Source organism: Rattus norvegicus, chromosome 7 (genome assembly GCF_021556685.1).
Source record: "Rattus norvegicus strain SHRSP/BbbUtx chromosome 7, alternate assembly SHRSP_T2T, whole genome shotgun sequence".
Taxonomy (NCBI): domain Eukaryota; kingdom Metazoa; phylum Chordata; class Mammalia; order Rodentia; family Muridae; genus Rattus; species Rattus norvegicus.
The window spans coordinates 61210869-61227255 of record NC_141540.1 but is presented as its reverse complement, the minus strand read 5'-3'; the positions used below and the strand labels follow the sequence as shown (position 1 = coordinate 61227255).

General features: G+C 40.0%; 2 long non-coding RNA genes across 5 annotated transcripts in view; one reads left to right on the top strand and one right to left on the bottom strand.

Annotated features, from left to right (window-relative positions):
- Nucleotides 1-131: 131 nt before the first annotated feature.
- LOC102551482 (uncharacterized) lies at nucleotides 132-10006 on the bottom strand. Of its 3 annotated transcripts, none has more exons than XR_015624667.1 (4): nucleotides 9913-10006; nucleotides 6474-6592; nucleotides 1869-2051; nucleotides 132-1102 (listed from the first exon to the last, which is right to left on the bottom strand). It is a non-coding gene; the product is annotated as an uncharacterized LOC102551482 (long non-coding RNA). The 3 variants fall into 3 exon arrangements; XR_015624668.1 differs by having other exon boundaries at nucleotides 9925-10006; XR_015624666.1 differs by having other exon boundaries at nucleotides 9946-10006.
- The window catches only part of LOC102551386 (uncharacterized), a 24123-nt gene continuing 12512 nt past the window's right edge, over nucleotides 4777-16387 (top strand). For both annotated transcript variants that reach the window (XR_015624665.1, XR_015624664.1), the window contains exons 1-2: nucleotides 4777-4842; nucleotides 13483-13609. This is a non-coding gene — a long non-coding RNA (uncharacterized LOC102551386). The remainder of the gene's footprint in view (nucleotides 4843-13482; nucleotides 13610-16387) is intronic.

Here is a 16387-nt window from a genome sequence, read left to right as displayed (position 1 = left end):
TTAGGGTCTGACTTGTTGATATGGGAGTGAGCAGTATAATGCTTTGGAGAATTACCCTACAGAAATTTGAAATTTTCTATCAGGAGAAAATTTTGTTTTTGAGCATCTAAAGAAAAAAAAACAACAACATCTAATTCTTCATTTCTCCTTTATTAGTGTAACCTAATAGTGATCGGGTTTTGGATCTGACAGATGAGCCTAAACTGCCTAACAGTTGATTCGTTTGCATCTCCTTTAACCTTTTTACCCCAAGTTACGTCACATGGCACACCTATGCAGCCCTTCTTTGAACAATGCTTTTGTTCGTGTGGACCTTGCTTTTCATTTCTTGATTTATTTTCTTTTTCTAATAAGTCCCAGATCAATGATGGTGGGTCATGGGCCTTGATCTTAAATTGATGATCATCAAAGGTCAAAAGTCCACAAAAGAAAGAAACGCCGTGTTTGCCGATGAAGTCACACGATTTGATGAAATCCATAAAGAGCAGCTGTTCTGATCGAGTCAACCAAATATCCTTCCAAGTGACCCCTGCCCCTGCCCCCAACATTACCTCCTGACATTGATGGTGGCTCAAGTCTTGTGCTTTAATATACGTTTATAACATTTCTTACAAAAGCTAAGGTCTTTGAAAACCAAGATAAGTAAGGTATTGATTGTGTGGGAAGTTTTCTGAATGTTTTGTAAGGAAATTTTTGACTGGGAAGGAAACTTTTTTTTCCCCTTAATTGCTTGTTTTTGTTTCCTCTTATTTGCTTTTTATTATCAAGTTAAAATATCTTTCTCCTTTGTGGATGTCCCACAAACCAGTAAAAATTGCTTTGTTATGCAAGAAGAAAAGACGGAGAGTAAAGCCAGATACACCAAAGGAGCGGGAGCTTAAAGTGCTCTTGTCTCCCAAAGAAGACTCTTAAAGGCTTGGAAGGCAACATGGATGGAGACGTCCTCGGTGTATGACATGTCCCTTTGACACGGAGATACTGACAGACCCTTCAGCTGAGCTTTACTCAGTCCCCAACTGATGGAAACTCTGTAGTTTATAAAAATACCTGGCAAGAATGCCAGCTGGACTGTTGCGAGCTTGTCCCCTTGAGCCACTTGTACCTGTAAGCAAACTCCAGAAAAGAAAATTAAAAAACAAAAAAAAAAGAAAAAAATAAGTATTATGACTTTTAAGCCCACCTAATTTTAGAATACAAAGTTTGTCAACACGGGGTACTTTTAAGAAATGGACCATGTGACTTTTTTTGTCTCATTATTTCCCTAAAAACGATTTAAACTAACGTCCAATACACAATCATCTCTGTACTACAGCTGCTCTGTCTTAAAATTAGAGACTCTTTGGGGGAAACGTACCAAGGAAATATGTTTAAAGGAAAAGTGCTGATTTGTAATGACAAAAAAATAATAATAATTTCAACTCATGAATACCTCAACCTGTAAATGCTTTCCTCGTTAACTGTCTCAGAAATATTATTGATATTTTTGGTTTACTGACACCCCGTGCACTGAAGAGGCATTTTGCACTTGATGTAAATCGTTCCTTAATTCAAAGCCTCCAGGCAGGATAGAAGGAGACCAACACAGCTGCCGCATAGACCTCCAAACGTCATTGCTATTTAAATGCAGGTATAATTTTGAACCTTAGAGAACATTTGAAAAAATATTTTTCTCCAATTCTTTCGGAAATTTTGAAATAGTTTTATTTTTCCAGACTGCTAGACTGTAGAAATCATACAGTTTCATTTTTCTGTAATATGTCTGGACATTTTATCCTTTGTTGTTTGTTTTGCATACAATAAAACACAGAAATGTTGTAGGGAGCATTTTAAAATTCTATATCTGAATAAAAATATCCTCTAATACTTACAGTATTACTTCAATTTTCTTCATAAAAAGTAAATTCCAGGGATTTTTCTCTTCCACCTGGTGTTTCCCAGATCCAGTCTTTGTGCATGCCCAGGGTTCTGAAGACCAGCTTTCCCCAAAAATCAGTAGAGAAGCGATAGATGCCACATCAGAGAAAACTGCAACAGGCTGGAGCGGACACTCTCTGAAGAAGAGGCAAACCACAGACATTCAAATGTTACTGCACATGTTAGAAAAGATGAGGTGCCGGAGTACAGTTACCTCTGTGGCTAAAGTGGGAACACCATCACTGCAGGTACTCTGAGAGGACAGGAGTTCCACATTGAGGACATGCAGGACATATTAATGTCACCTTAGAATGAAGTCTGGCGGTTCTTTGAAAGCAAGCTACCATGTGCATTGTTTGTAACCTAACAACTACTTCTCTAGACATATGCCTAACAAAAATGCCACCGCGTTTACCAAGGATGGGTAGTAGGACACTTGTAAAAGCACTAATTATAACAAGCAAAGCCTAAAGACTATTCCAACACTTTTCCATAATAAACTACACAGGCTATGCCTTAATCCTCTACTGGATTCAATCTGCAATGGAATAGACAGTTTCAACTGCATGCCATGAAATTATGGACCTCGCAAGAAACACTATTCAATTCCATTTGTACTAATGTACAGAATTTGGCAAGAAAGCTCTAGTGTGCAAGAAGTCAGTACTGTGATTACATGGGGGGAGTCGTGCTAATAGGGAGCCCAGGGTTCTAGCAATGTGCTGTTTCTTACTCTAGTGTTCTGTTCACTACCCATACTCCTATAGCCTACACGGTTCTCGTAGGTTACACGCCAATACCAACATTGTGAGTCCTCACAAGACCTTTCCAAGTCTTGTACAGGGGTTTACAACAAAATTCAAATATACACCTAGGCAGGTGTATATCAAGACATTAATTTTTAAAAGAAAAACAAAGTCAGTAAGGACTCAAAGTTATAATATATTCAAATAAGACATGACATTTAGCTATTTTAAAATATTTTGAATAGGTATTTATTCCATGTTATGCACATCTATTTTTAGATATTAATAAATGAGAAGAATATATTTGATGTGTCTCAGTTGTGAATGTCAGGCTACTATCTTGCCTATCTTAGGACTTCTCCCATTTTTATTCTGTGTAAAACACAAAACCTGTGTAATTACACTTGTATACCTGTCCTGAAAGTTACAAGCCTTCATTTCCAGTGGTAGAATTACAGTGATGGTGGTAAACTTTCCTACCCTTTCAAAATTTCTGTACTGAAGAATTTATTTCTTCTAAAATATAAAGATGCTTACCTCAATTGTTAGAAAAGAAAGCTGTAAGTTACAACTTAATCCCCAGCAATTTATTCATTAAGGTGAGCTGCTTGATGTTTTGTCAAAAAGCATGGGGGGAAACTTGATTATTAAGTTCCTTCGACCTCTGATTAATCTGAGGAAAGCCTACAATAGTGCCCTCGGCAAACGTCTGCCTACAGCAATACCAGGGACACCAGAAACAAAATGGAAACAGGAAGACAGACAGTGGCTCCAAACCCTTCCAACACACTCGCTAATGTCTTTCCTCTCATGGCAACAACTCTTCACTTTCCAACATCCACTTTTAGTTCCAAATTTCTTTATGGACTTGTAGGCTATCCCAGCCAAATGAGCTGTCCTCCTTCCTCTAGACCTCGGTATCATTTTTAATCAGTACAATGTGTTCGGTTCTTAGCATAGCCTACCTAGGCTCTCTTCCCAATTAGGCACAAGGCTTTCAGAGCACAGAAAGAACAAAGCACATTTTTTACTTTCAAGTAACTGTTCTATTGCTTTCCCACAAGAGCTTTGTCTTACAGATAAAATATTTGTTAATTCGCAGTAAACATTGGGTTGACTGGTGGATCATGATGGACTTCTCTGTGAATGCTGGATGTTTAAGGACAGCTCTAATACCGGTTGTACCGAGGTAATTAAGTTCAGTCCCGCCACTTCTGAAACTGTGTGTAAATATGTGAGACTCGAGAATAGAGTTTACCCTTTGTAATTAAACTATTTTGAAGATCCAGTTCCTCTGATGGGCAAAGTGGGTCATAGTCCCAGTCTGCAAGTGTCAGGAAAGACAGTGGCTTCAAAGCCATGGTAAATGTATCAGGCCTTTTCCGTGTGTGGAAGTCTATTTGGATGAATCTCTGAGACACAGCCCCAAAGATCAATGCTAAAGTTGGGTGTAAAGCATGGAATCTGCTTGCAAACTGTAAACGATACAATTGGGGAAGTTGAAGTAGAAGTTAGACGCAGAGCAGAGTTCTCTCAACAGAGGAAAGTCAAGACAGGAGTTTCAGAAAACACATGGCCAGAAAATTGCACACTTGAAGGAAGCAGCATTTTGTTTCCCAGGGCTGAAATCTGCTGGAGGAGTCTCGGGCTCAGAGCAGGATATAGTTCTTTGCTTATAAAGAGCTCATATGGTGAAGCCATGGTAGGCAGACAATGGCCCCGAGAAAAGGTGGCTGACCCATGAGGATACCACTTCATTACGGAGCATCAGACTGAAAGAGCTACTGGAAAGCAGGGCCCCACTGGAGGAAGGAAATCCCTTCCCTGGTGGCGTGCTCGGAAGGGTGTCCTATCTCCTGTGCCCTCCTATTGTTCTGCTCCCTGACGGGTGAGGTGAGCAGCTCTGCTCTTTGTAGCATGATGCTCCGTCTCACCAGAGGCCTGTAGCCATGGAGTCAGCCAGCCATAGACTGACTCCTCTAGAACGGTGAGGCAGTATATACCTCCCTCTTTTCACCCGTTCTTCGTCTATGTTTGTCACAGCCGCTAAAGGTCTGACTGAGGGGGGAGGTGTGGTGGAGTGAGGATTCTGGGACAGGTGCAGCACGGGACCACATCAACCAAGCCGTCTTTTGGCCTTAACTGCAGAGATCTTCCGGTAGCGTTTTTACCTGACCCGAAGGTACCTGTTGTGTTTCTTTCAAGAGGTGTCAATGCTCATGTGCGGACTTAGCAGCTGTTGAACTCAAGAACAAAGAGAAAGGTTTCCTAATTTTCATGGGTTAAGAAAATGTCCCTTTTACTTTCTTCTGATTCAAAACAAAAGGGCAGAGAGTCAATTTCCGTGATTCTGTTTCCATTTCTCCAGAGAATAGGCAGATATAAAAAGAACCTTATGTGGGATTTTGGGTTTTTTTCTTTATATTTTTATGGACGTTTCATTGATTATTGTCTAGGTCTTATTCCACTGAGCATAAGGCCAGCTGTCCTTATAATCTGTACCATTTGCAGTTCTGCGAGTGACTCACAGTGAGCTGGTTAGTGTGTACAAATGCCGCGCTGGAAGAGAGGAGGTGTGGGTTTATAAACAAAAGCGTCTCCTGGACTTGATGAGCCTTGGGATACAATAAGACGCTAATGGAAAGTTTCCAGAAGGGACCTAGAGGGACAGTAATAATAACCACATAAAGCACCGCTGGTTTATTAGGAGTCCTTCATCCACCATCACCGCACCTGCTCAGGAAGAGCAGGTCAGACGGAAGAGGTTTCTCCTAAGGCTAAGGATATAGGCAAAGAATTACAGAGAACAGGATGGAGCATCTCCCTGCTCTCAGACCTAGGCAGGATATAAAAGCATGCTTTTCTACATTTTGCCTTCAAAATATTCAAGTACATTTTTGAAGTGACAGGTTTTGAAGAAAGAGGGACTCGCTCGGGTTCTGCTGAAGTAGACTGACTCTAGTCATTTTTACTAAGTAAATTCGTCATTAGTAAATAATTGAAATTGGTTTCCAATCATTTTACATTGCTCATAAAGACTTGTTCTGAATACTTTATCTATTAATATACTATATTTAAAGTAATTGTCATATGTTGAAATTTCTAAAATAGTCTTAGAGTCAAGGGCTAAAACTATACACAGATGGATAGATGGATGGATAGATGGGTGAGTGGATGGGCAGCAGACAGACAGACAGACAGATGATAGGCATGGGTTTAACTGATTTAACCTTTTTTCTTTTTCCATTCTGCAGGTATTCCTATGTTGTCTTAGCACTTTATGTCACTGGGGACAGCTTTGATCCCCTTCATTATATTGTGTGTGTGTATATATATACATACACATATATATGTATAATACTGTATTACACATATACTATTATATTGTGTTTTATATATACTATATAATATACAGTATATAATATATAACATGCAATATACTATATAATATAATATAAACTATAGAATATGATATATGATATATGATATGCAATGTACAATGTGCGATATGCAATATAAGATTATGATATGTGATATATGATGTGAGATGTGATATTCAATGTGTGATATGCAATATATGACATATATAGTATGTATGTGTATATATATATATATGTATATATATATATATATATTCACTACATGTATATAATGGAAATGAGACGAGTGAGATGCTCTCTTGGTGGCACTCCTGCCCTGGTCTGGCACATCCATGAGCCTTACATCCTCAGATCAAAGTGGCATTTGTTTTCCTAACTATGGGAGAAAACAATCATCAGATACTTATTCAGAGCCTGTGGAAAAGTTCCAAACCTGTGAGCTACAGAGTTGATCTAAAAACATTTCGATTGGATGTTTTCCTCAAATTTTGTGCTCTTTCCCTTCATTTCTTCTTCTGTTTTATTTCCTCTCTTTGTGTCTTTGTATAAAATCTGGAATGTAAAAAAAACTAAGAATTATTTAAATATAAAACATAATTATAGCATTTATTAATGAGTCTAGTGGCATAAAATAGGGTTCTATTTCTCCTCAGTCATTGTTCATATACAGTCCCTTAAAGTTTTTGTTATTTCACACAGGGAGCTTACATTGTAAAAAAAAAATTTCCATTGTTTTCAAAGAATAATTTTTAAGTAGTGGGAGATAAATGCCACCATCTAGTGTATGGTGGCGACTTCTGTCAAAATTCCCAAAGTCCGATTTATTTTTCAGTACCTCAACAACATATATAAAATAAATATTTTATAGTTTGAAAGATATGCCCCAGCTGGAGTAGGGGTGCTAATGTCACGGAAGACACCAAGGGTCTTCTGAATAGAATTAAGGCCTGCTCCACAGAGGTGCAATCTGTACCTTCAGAGCATGTGGAAGAGTAGGGGCAGAGAAGCTGTGACTAGACAAGCGATGGGCTTTTGAGGAGAGCCTACTACTGTTATGTGCTTATAGGACATTGTATTAAACTGACTATGAATTCTCTTTATGCTCATACACTAGAACAGTCCACAAACCTCATCAAAGAAACTATTGTACATTGCAGATGGAAATGAACTCAAAGACTTAATTGCCAAGGCTGAGAGAACAACTGACTATAAAATATTGAACCCTAAATGTGTCATATATATATGAATATATATACATATTATATGTACATATTATACACCTCTCCTCTCAAAGCTCAGAGATTATTGTGGAAGAGAGGTAGGGAGAATGTGAGAACCAGAAGCTGTGGATGCACACAAGGAAACAGTATTTTCTGGATACCATGGAGCATTTGAACGTATGAACTCACAGAGGTTCTGACAGCACGCACAGAACTGTACAGATTCAAGCCGACGCAATCCTGGCATGAGTGGGTGGTAGCTATGAGGTCCCACACCTAGCCAAGAAGCTACTGATAATTGATGGCTACTGAGAAGGGGGAGGGAGGGAGGGGGGAAGAGGAGAGGGAGAGGGAGAGGAAGAGAGAAATAGCTAATTTTATTCAAGGGTCTGATCCCAGGTAGGTCCAATACATGGCAGTGCATGGGTACACACTTCAGAGTCTACAGGTAACATTAATGGGACATGGTGGGAATATTTTTTTAAATATGAGGACCCAAAGTTGAACGGAAACAAATGGGGAATAGATATAGAAAGAGTTGGGGAAGGAGGTTGAAAACAAAATGTATGAAATTCTCAATAAATTAATTTAAATCATTTTAAAGAATACATGATCTGCCTTTTACACAAAGAATAGAAAATAGAAAATCAACTGAAACTCCCAATTTGTCACTTGCTCTATGTAAAAAAAAAAATTCTCTCCAATAAATCTGGAAGATGTTAACGATATTATCCCTGAAGCTAAAATGAGAAAACAGACAGCACAGTGGTGCCTGGCAGTTCTAAATAAAGCTGTTATGCAAAGTCTAACTATAAAGAGAAGAGCAACGACAGGAGGATCAAGGATTTACACCTACATCAGAGTCAACAGAAGACTTGACAAATGTTCAAACGACTCCTGGAGGATGTATGCTATGTCCTCGCCAATTTCCAGTGCCAGTATGTTGAAATGCATCAGAAAAAATATCTTTGCTCAGTCACACTTTGGCACTAAAAATCCTTCTTGAGGACCAGAATCTGAGCTAACGAGAGAGAGAGAGAGAGAGAGAGAGAGAGAGAGAGAGAGAGAGAGAGAGAGAGAGAGAGAGAGACGATTTCTAAAGCCTCTGAAGCAAAGGTGTAATTTCATGCATTTTTCTCAAACGAGAATTGTTTAGCGCCTCCTCTACAAACATTTCCCTAAAACTCTAACAACCACCTTCAGTTTACTGACTCACAATAAATTTGGAAAAGAGAAACGGCCTCTTAGTTACATACGGCTAACAGGAGACATTTATTATTAAATGAGTAGTAATGATGGTTAGAGGCAGTCCATGGTTCAGAAATGTCTTAACTGTAGATTTCCGTTGTGTAAAAACACACATAGAATATTTTCCCTCCAGTTTTCATCCTGGAGAGAGCAAGGACGAATCTACATAGCTTGAATTTTTCTAAGTCACTCTTGCAATAATGAACCCAATCCTAGGACAACATTAATTCTCATAAGGGCAGAGACCTCCTGGCCTAAATGCCTCCTGAATGTGCACCCTTCACCACCATTCCTTTGAGCTTAAGCTAGAAACATAGGAGCTTTGCAAGCCACAAGCCAGACATAGTACATTCCACTCCAGACTCCTAAGTCCCTTTGAATGCCCTCTCCACTGGAAAGGTTTTAAGTTCTCTGTGCAGCTGTGGGATCCCAGTTTCTGCCTTGATTTTCTGTCTTTGGCTAGGATCCATCTTTGGCTTGGATCAAGTATGTTGTGGTGAATCGCAGTATTTTTAAACCGATAACATTTCAGCAGTGTGGGGATTGCAGTGCGATCACTAGTTTAAGGCCATCTGAGAACATCTAGCAAACATTAGGAGCTCTATAAATATTGGCGATTCTATAGGATTAGCCAATCAGCAGATCTGCAGAAGGAGCAAAATAAACAAGTGGACCACGAAGACAATGGCAAACCATAAGAAGAACTAAAGGAATAGCAGAGGTGAATGACAACTACTACAACCTTCTCTTGAGGGGACGAGCCGAGGTCTTGCAAACACACACATCGAGACTATTGACTTGGCACACTTAAAGACAAATGATTAAAATAACTTTATTTAAAATTCATCAACTTGTGCAATCCTGGGTTAAATATCAAACCACAAGTTTAAATATCACTGTATATACCAAAAGTGTCTAGAGATCAATAAAATGGCTAAGTGGGTGAAGACACTTCCTGGTAAGCTTGACAACCTGACTTCTGTCCCTAGACCTCAGACGGTGGAAGGAGAGGACTAAACCATGCAAACTATCCCCTAAAGAGGGGGTATTTCTACTACCCCTCTTTACCTACCCCTCCGGGTGGACTATGCTACAAAGCCACTGCCCAGGAGCCACCCCAGGAGCCACAGACAAAACACACAAACACACACACACACACACACACACACACACACACACACACACACACACACACTAACTTTTTAACACGCATTAACTTTAGAAAGCATTTTTAATATGTTTTTTAGGTCAATGGCCAGGCACATCTAGGCCTCCTGTGGCTAATGTGCCCTTACTTTCACTCCCAGCTCAACACCTCTGAATCTTCCCTCAGCATAGTTACATTTCTAATCTCCTGCCTGCTACTCCAAGCCCAGTCGGGGAAGCAGCCAATGACCACTCCACCTGAGATCTCACATGGCTGGTGGCTCTTTCTACCTCTGAAGCGTGGGGAATCCCTTTCTCCTCCTGCGTCTTCTAGCAAGCCTACTGGAACCAGGAAGTCCCGCCTCTTCCACCCAGCATTGGCCAGTAGCATCTTTATTGATCGATAAAGAACCAATTGGAGAACAGGGCCTTCAGCGTTACATGCAGAACCCCCCAGGCCCCATCAAAGCATCAGAACCACCCCCTACATGGCACTTACATGTGTCTAGATAACTAAGTAAATAAATGTAAAAATTTTTCAAACTAATGGGGCTATTGCCTCATAAAAATGTAACTTTAAAAGACATGTTTCTGATACTATCAATCACTTTTTGAAATCTAGACCATAGTTAAGAACTAGTTCTAGCAAAGGTATTTAAATTTTTTAAATCTTGAGGCCAGGTTTCTGTCATAGGAGTTTACCTTCTCTACAATACGAGGACCCGGGACAACAAAGCATATGATTTAGTATAAATGGTGCCTCTTGATTTGGAGAGTCTGGCATCAGAAATTACTAGTAAACACACAGGATTACACTCGTTAAGCGCAGGGAGAATTAGAACTAACTTCCCATTAAAAAAGACACAATGACCAGTACATGGATCCAGAAAGAATGGAACATTTTTGAAACTGCGACAGCAAAGGCCAGAAGTGAGAATTACAGTTACCCGTGGGTACAAGGACACATATTTAAAATGTAGCTAAGGACTGTGCTAGCTTAGTAAAGTTGTGGTTGTAGATTTACTCAAGATCCATGACTTTACCAGCCCTGGAGAGTTGGCTAGGTTTCCGGTAGCAGACACGGCTGCCTTCTCGCTAGCAGGTCTTGAGCATGTTAGAGAGCGGTTGGTTACTGCCGAGGTACGAGTGCCGCCCTGCACTGTGAGGGCTGTTATGCAGGTTGTCGTCGTGGTTCGGAGGCATCTCGCCTACTTCCTTCGGGAACTTGTATGGTACCTCCTGTACCACGAAAGTTAGACCCCAGAAAGGAGCTTTTAGGTTATTCCCAGTTCAGGAGTGTCTGGGCCCCGTAGGTGTGATCACTTTTTATTAATAGCTAAGCTCACAGTTCCAAATATTAAGAATTCACAAGACTGGTATCTGGTGAGGGTTTGTTTGTTTGTTTGTTTATTTTGCCACACTGTAGCAGTGGGCATTGCAGACAGAGCAAGTATGATAATCCAGACTGCCTTTCATCTTTATACATTTTTATTGAAGAATATTAGTATTAGTTTCTAAAGAATTTCGTAAGTATTTTTTGTCAATTCAGACCCCCCCCCCCGCCCCTGCTCTTCTCAGATCTATTCACTCTTCCTACCCACCCAAATTGTGTCCTGGGTGGCCATTGTCTGATCATTCTGGGAGTCACTAATACTCATACTGGAACCCTTCCTCGTTACTTTATTTATACCTGCCTAAGCACCACTAACATATGGATTTGAAGATTATGTTTGAGCATGTGGGTTTTGGAGGGACAGATTTTGAAAACAGTGTTGTCCTATTCTAATCATGACAAAGTAGTAGGTATGCCTAAATTGACATGCATTTTACAGAATGAGCTTCCAAAGTGTCAATGCCATCAAAAGCAGGGAAGGACTAAAGAATCGCCACAGGTAAGAAGAAACTGAGACATAAACACTAAATGTAATGGGGAATCCTCACTGCATCCTGAACAATACAGATTATATGGCTGTAGTGGAAAAACTGATGAAATTCAAAACCAGTGAAGCTCAGTTACTAGTCTTACACCAACTATTATTCTGTAGACTGTTCATAAATATATCATGATTATTAGAATTGATAACATTAGAGAAAGTCGGTAAAATATTCATGTGAACTTTCTTTGTTAACTATAACTTTTCAATAAATATATATTCCATTTATATAGTGTGTGTATATGTATATATGTATTATGTATGTATACTTTCAGTTCTCCAAGCCTGTGTTCAACCAACTATGACAATGTCATTGGGAGAGCCATAAAATACTCTCTCCTGGACATGGCATGAACTCACACCTGCATATGGCTGGACCAGCAGGACACCATTTAGTTATGGATGAGGGAGGAGCTCATAGGGCCTAGTCCCTTACTATTGGCAGTTGATGGTTTCTGGAGGAGAAAAATGTATTGTCTTTAGTGAATCACTGAGGAGTTATTCATGATCCAGTGCATAGATTCATAACCCAGGCCACATGTACAGTCCTGGTTAAACTCAGGGAGTCACAGGAAAGACGTGATAGTTGAAGGGGTCTCATTGGAGGAGAGGAGGTACTAGGAGTGGAGGAGATATAAGGCAGGGCTGAGTGTGACCAGAACATGTTAAAGACATATATGAAATTGTTAAAAGGATAAATCAATAAATAGAAGAACATGTTTGAGGAAAAAAACCTCCCCTGTAGAAATATGTAAAGATGCTTTCTTTTCCTAGCCACTATTGTCTAAACAATATAGTATAATACCTATTTATACAGTCCTAGATTTATGAATAATCTAGAGATGATTTAAAGTATTTGGGAAAGTTATGCAATATGGAAATATTACCCATTATACGTTCAAGACAGGAGCATGTGGCGATTTTGGTATCCAGACAGAGAGAAAGAGATCCTCAATGAATCCCCATGGATACTGAGGGATCACTGTATGTTTAAATGCATTTTGGGGGGGCTAAAAAGATGGCTCAGGGGTTAAGAGCACTGACTGCTCTTCCAGAGGTCATGAATTCAATTCCCAGCAACCACATCGTGGTTTACAACCATCTGTAATTGGATCCGATACCCTCTTCACATAAAATAAATAGATAAATCTTTAAAAAAAATAAAATGCATTTTCAAAAAAAGTATTGAAATACAAAAGAGTATAAAAGTTCATAATTATTTATATAAAATTTGGATATTACCTATACATATATAATTAAATAAATTAAAAGTGAATGTCAGGATAAAAATCCTTCATATAGGAAAAAATTTGAATATTTGCCATCCCAAAGAACTCAAAAGTGAAATGGGAAATCGCAAAGGGCAGACATTGTCCAAGCACACGGATATAGTTGAATCCTATTATCTTTATGAAGGGCACAATCATAGAAGATGAATATCTACCTTGAAATAAAATGATGGAGAAGCATATTGACCTTGTGGCTGAGAAATGGGCCAACGGGTTTCAAGCCCCAGCCCTTGACTGTTGCTTAGTCAGTTACCCTTACAGAGCCACGGTCTCTTACCTGGCAAATATGCTGACCGGACATCACTTACCGACCTAGAAAGACTGGAAGGAATCAAAGCCTTTGCCAAGATACACTGAACACTGTCCCACACAGACGTCTTTCTATGGTCAATAGAAAAAAGGTAAACTATAAACTGCAGTCTCTGAAAAACTGAAGTGTTCTAGAGCCTGGTGTGGTATAGGAAGTTTTCAGGTAACGGCGATATTTACTGAATGGCAAAGGCTTTTTACACCATTACTCCTTAAAAAAAATGAAATTTTCTATATTTCATTCAAGTAGACTGAAAGAATTCAGAGTTAATAGCAGATGTATTTTTTCCCCCCAGGGACATTATCCTGTCTGTACACAGTGAGTGGTAACAAACACTCTGGTTTCTCACCTGTAGAATGAAGGCGTTGGTAGACACCCCTGGAAACTCTAATTCAGAAGTCTTTGGGGTAAATTAAATTCAGGTAAGAACTGGTTAATTCAAAACAATGCTCTGCAGGGTTATGGTTGGAGTATACCCAGAGAAACCATGTCTGCATTGCCTATAAGATTGCTGCAATTTTAGCACGTGCTACACAAAAGTAAAATCCTATACAGCCTTTATAGTGTGTCCTTGCTGTCACAGAAAAACCCCAATACCTGTTAAGATCCTCGGGAAATTGCAGTCACAGTGATCAATGCCAAGAAGGCAAAGAAGCAATAAGCCACAATTAGAAAATGTCCAAAATGGTTAACGTCCCAGAGATTATAACTGAAACGAACACAAGCAAATCCTCCACTCAACTACTAACTACTATGACAAAGACACAGACGAGCGAGTGTCTCTCTCATGTACTCTTTCATGTGTATACCCAGGGGTGCCACAGCTGGATTGGGTGTTAGCTTTATTTTTGGCTTTGGGGGAGCATCCACCTTGCTTTCCACAGTGGTTGGACTTGTTTGCACTCCCATGAGCAGTGAATAGGGCTCTTCCCTTCCTTCTGTACGTCCTCGGCAACATATGTGTTTGCGTCCTTCTCTGCGGCCGTTCTGAAAGCTATGAGGTCAGATCTCAAAACACGTTTCCACTTACATGTCCCTGAGAGTTAAAACTGTCAAACACACTTCAGATACTTTCCTTGGTGGGGCTGGGTTGGCTGCGCATAGATCTTGAAACCAGAGAGGAGACCTCGAGAGGGGAAGAAGGGCTCTTAAGGAGGCCTGGAGGGGAAGAGGGCCATGGAATGCATGCACATAAAGGAATGCATGCACATAAAGGAATGCATGCACATAAAGGAATGCATGCACCTAAAGGAATGCATGCACATAAAGGCAGATGGAAGCTCTTGTGGGGAAGAAATGAGAGGGCAGGAGGCAGAGCAGGGCAGTGATACAGGAGAACGAATAGGAGCGAAAGCTACATCAACATGTCTTCATGATGTCCAAGACTTGGTATACTGAATTTAAAAAATAATTTATAAAACAAATACCCTCCATTCATGTAATTGTGTGTATGTGTGGTTTTAGGATTTTTTTGTTTGTTTGTTTTTCTCATAGGCCTGCATTAGGCTGAAAATAAACCTCACTGTTTTCAGGCATATAAAATTTCCTATCTCCAATAGGCAAAATCAAAGTAATCAACTTCTCTTCTCTTCAACCCGAGCACTTCAGAGGGAAAGAACTAATAAATCTAGTTCAGACAAATCTGTTACATATCAGCCCAGAATAATTACCCAAGACCAGCTCGAACCCCATCCAACTGACCCCGATTGGCCAATCCTTTTTATCTCTGCGATGTTTACATAAATCTTATCTTAATCATCCTCACAGCTTGGCTTGGGTGTGCAAAAAGAATAACAACAATTTAAAAAGAACAAAATTATGTTAAACTCACTCTTACCAGTAGTTTTCTTAAAAAAAAAAAAAAAAAAAGACTCTCTGACCAGGGCACCATGACGATATTTTCTGTTTGTGAGTTAAGAATCGAGGGGTTGGGGATTTAGCTCAGCGGTAGAGCGCTTGCCTAGCGAGCGCAAGGCCCTGGGTTCGGTCCCCAGCTCCGAAAAAAAGAAAAAAAAAAGAATCGAATCATGTAGGAAAGCCTCCCTACTTTGCTTTGTCCATTTCCTGAAGACAATCAGAGCTACTGTGGTACCCTGGATATAATTGAGAGAATGGCTATTGCACCTCCAGGCTACCGTCTGTTGGGAGGGTTTACATTCGTTTGTTATTTGTACGTGTTTCTGTAGCTAGTATGCATACATACACATGTGTGTGTTCACCTGTGCCTGCCTGCACATGTGGACGTGCATGTAGATTCTCAAAGCTAAAGTCAGATTGTAGCTCCGGAGAAATATGAATATCTACACACAGAGGAATACACAGAAAGCTTATTAATAGCTTCCATCCATCCAGGACAAGTTTTCCCTTCAAATAAACTATAGGCATAAAAAAGGAAAATCACCTCTCAAAACTTCTGTGTGGTTGAGGCATGGCAGCCCAGGAGAGAACTCCCTCTTGAATCTATAAGGACAGGAGAGAGGCCCCCTTCGTTGAATGTTCCCCCATCGAAGAGAAGCTGTCTCCCTCTCCAATAGTTAAAAGACTCCTCTGAGCCTTGATCCTCTCTAATTGAAACATCAGCAAACCACCTTCAAAAGGACTCCCACACGTGCACCGGCACATGGGTGTGCTTCCACTGCAGGCTGTGCGGTGACTTAACTCTCCTCCTTTTAATGCTCACAGATTTAAACGACAACCCTACTGACAGTGGAAATAGCAGCCCACCTGGCTGCGTTTATCCCACTTCTATATTAAGGACAATGTGACCCAAAACCTTTATCTTCCGGCCTTAAACATCTCACAGGCCCACTAGAAAATTTATTGTAATCTTAAAAAGACTTGTCATTTTCATTTAGTGTACCCCACTATAAAAACCAGCTCTGTACCTGGTGGCCATCTGGTCTCTGCGTACACGTAGCAGGCCAAAATTTCCAGATTTCCTCCAGAATTTCCTCTGTAAGGACGAATCCGATTAGGTGAAAAAGAGCTCTGGAAGATTTACAAGTTATTATTCTGAACACAAATGACATTTTCTTTAATAAGTGTTCCCAGACTAAATAAGCTTTGAACTCAGATCAGCCTGGGTGCCTGGCTTTGTTTGCTGTGGTCACGTAGCCAACCAACATGATGATGATACCTTTGGCTATTTCCCCGGTTCTTTTTAATCATCAAAGCACGGTCTACAAAACAGACTCAAACGG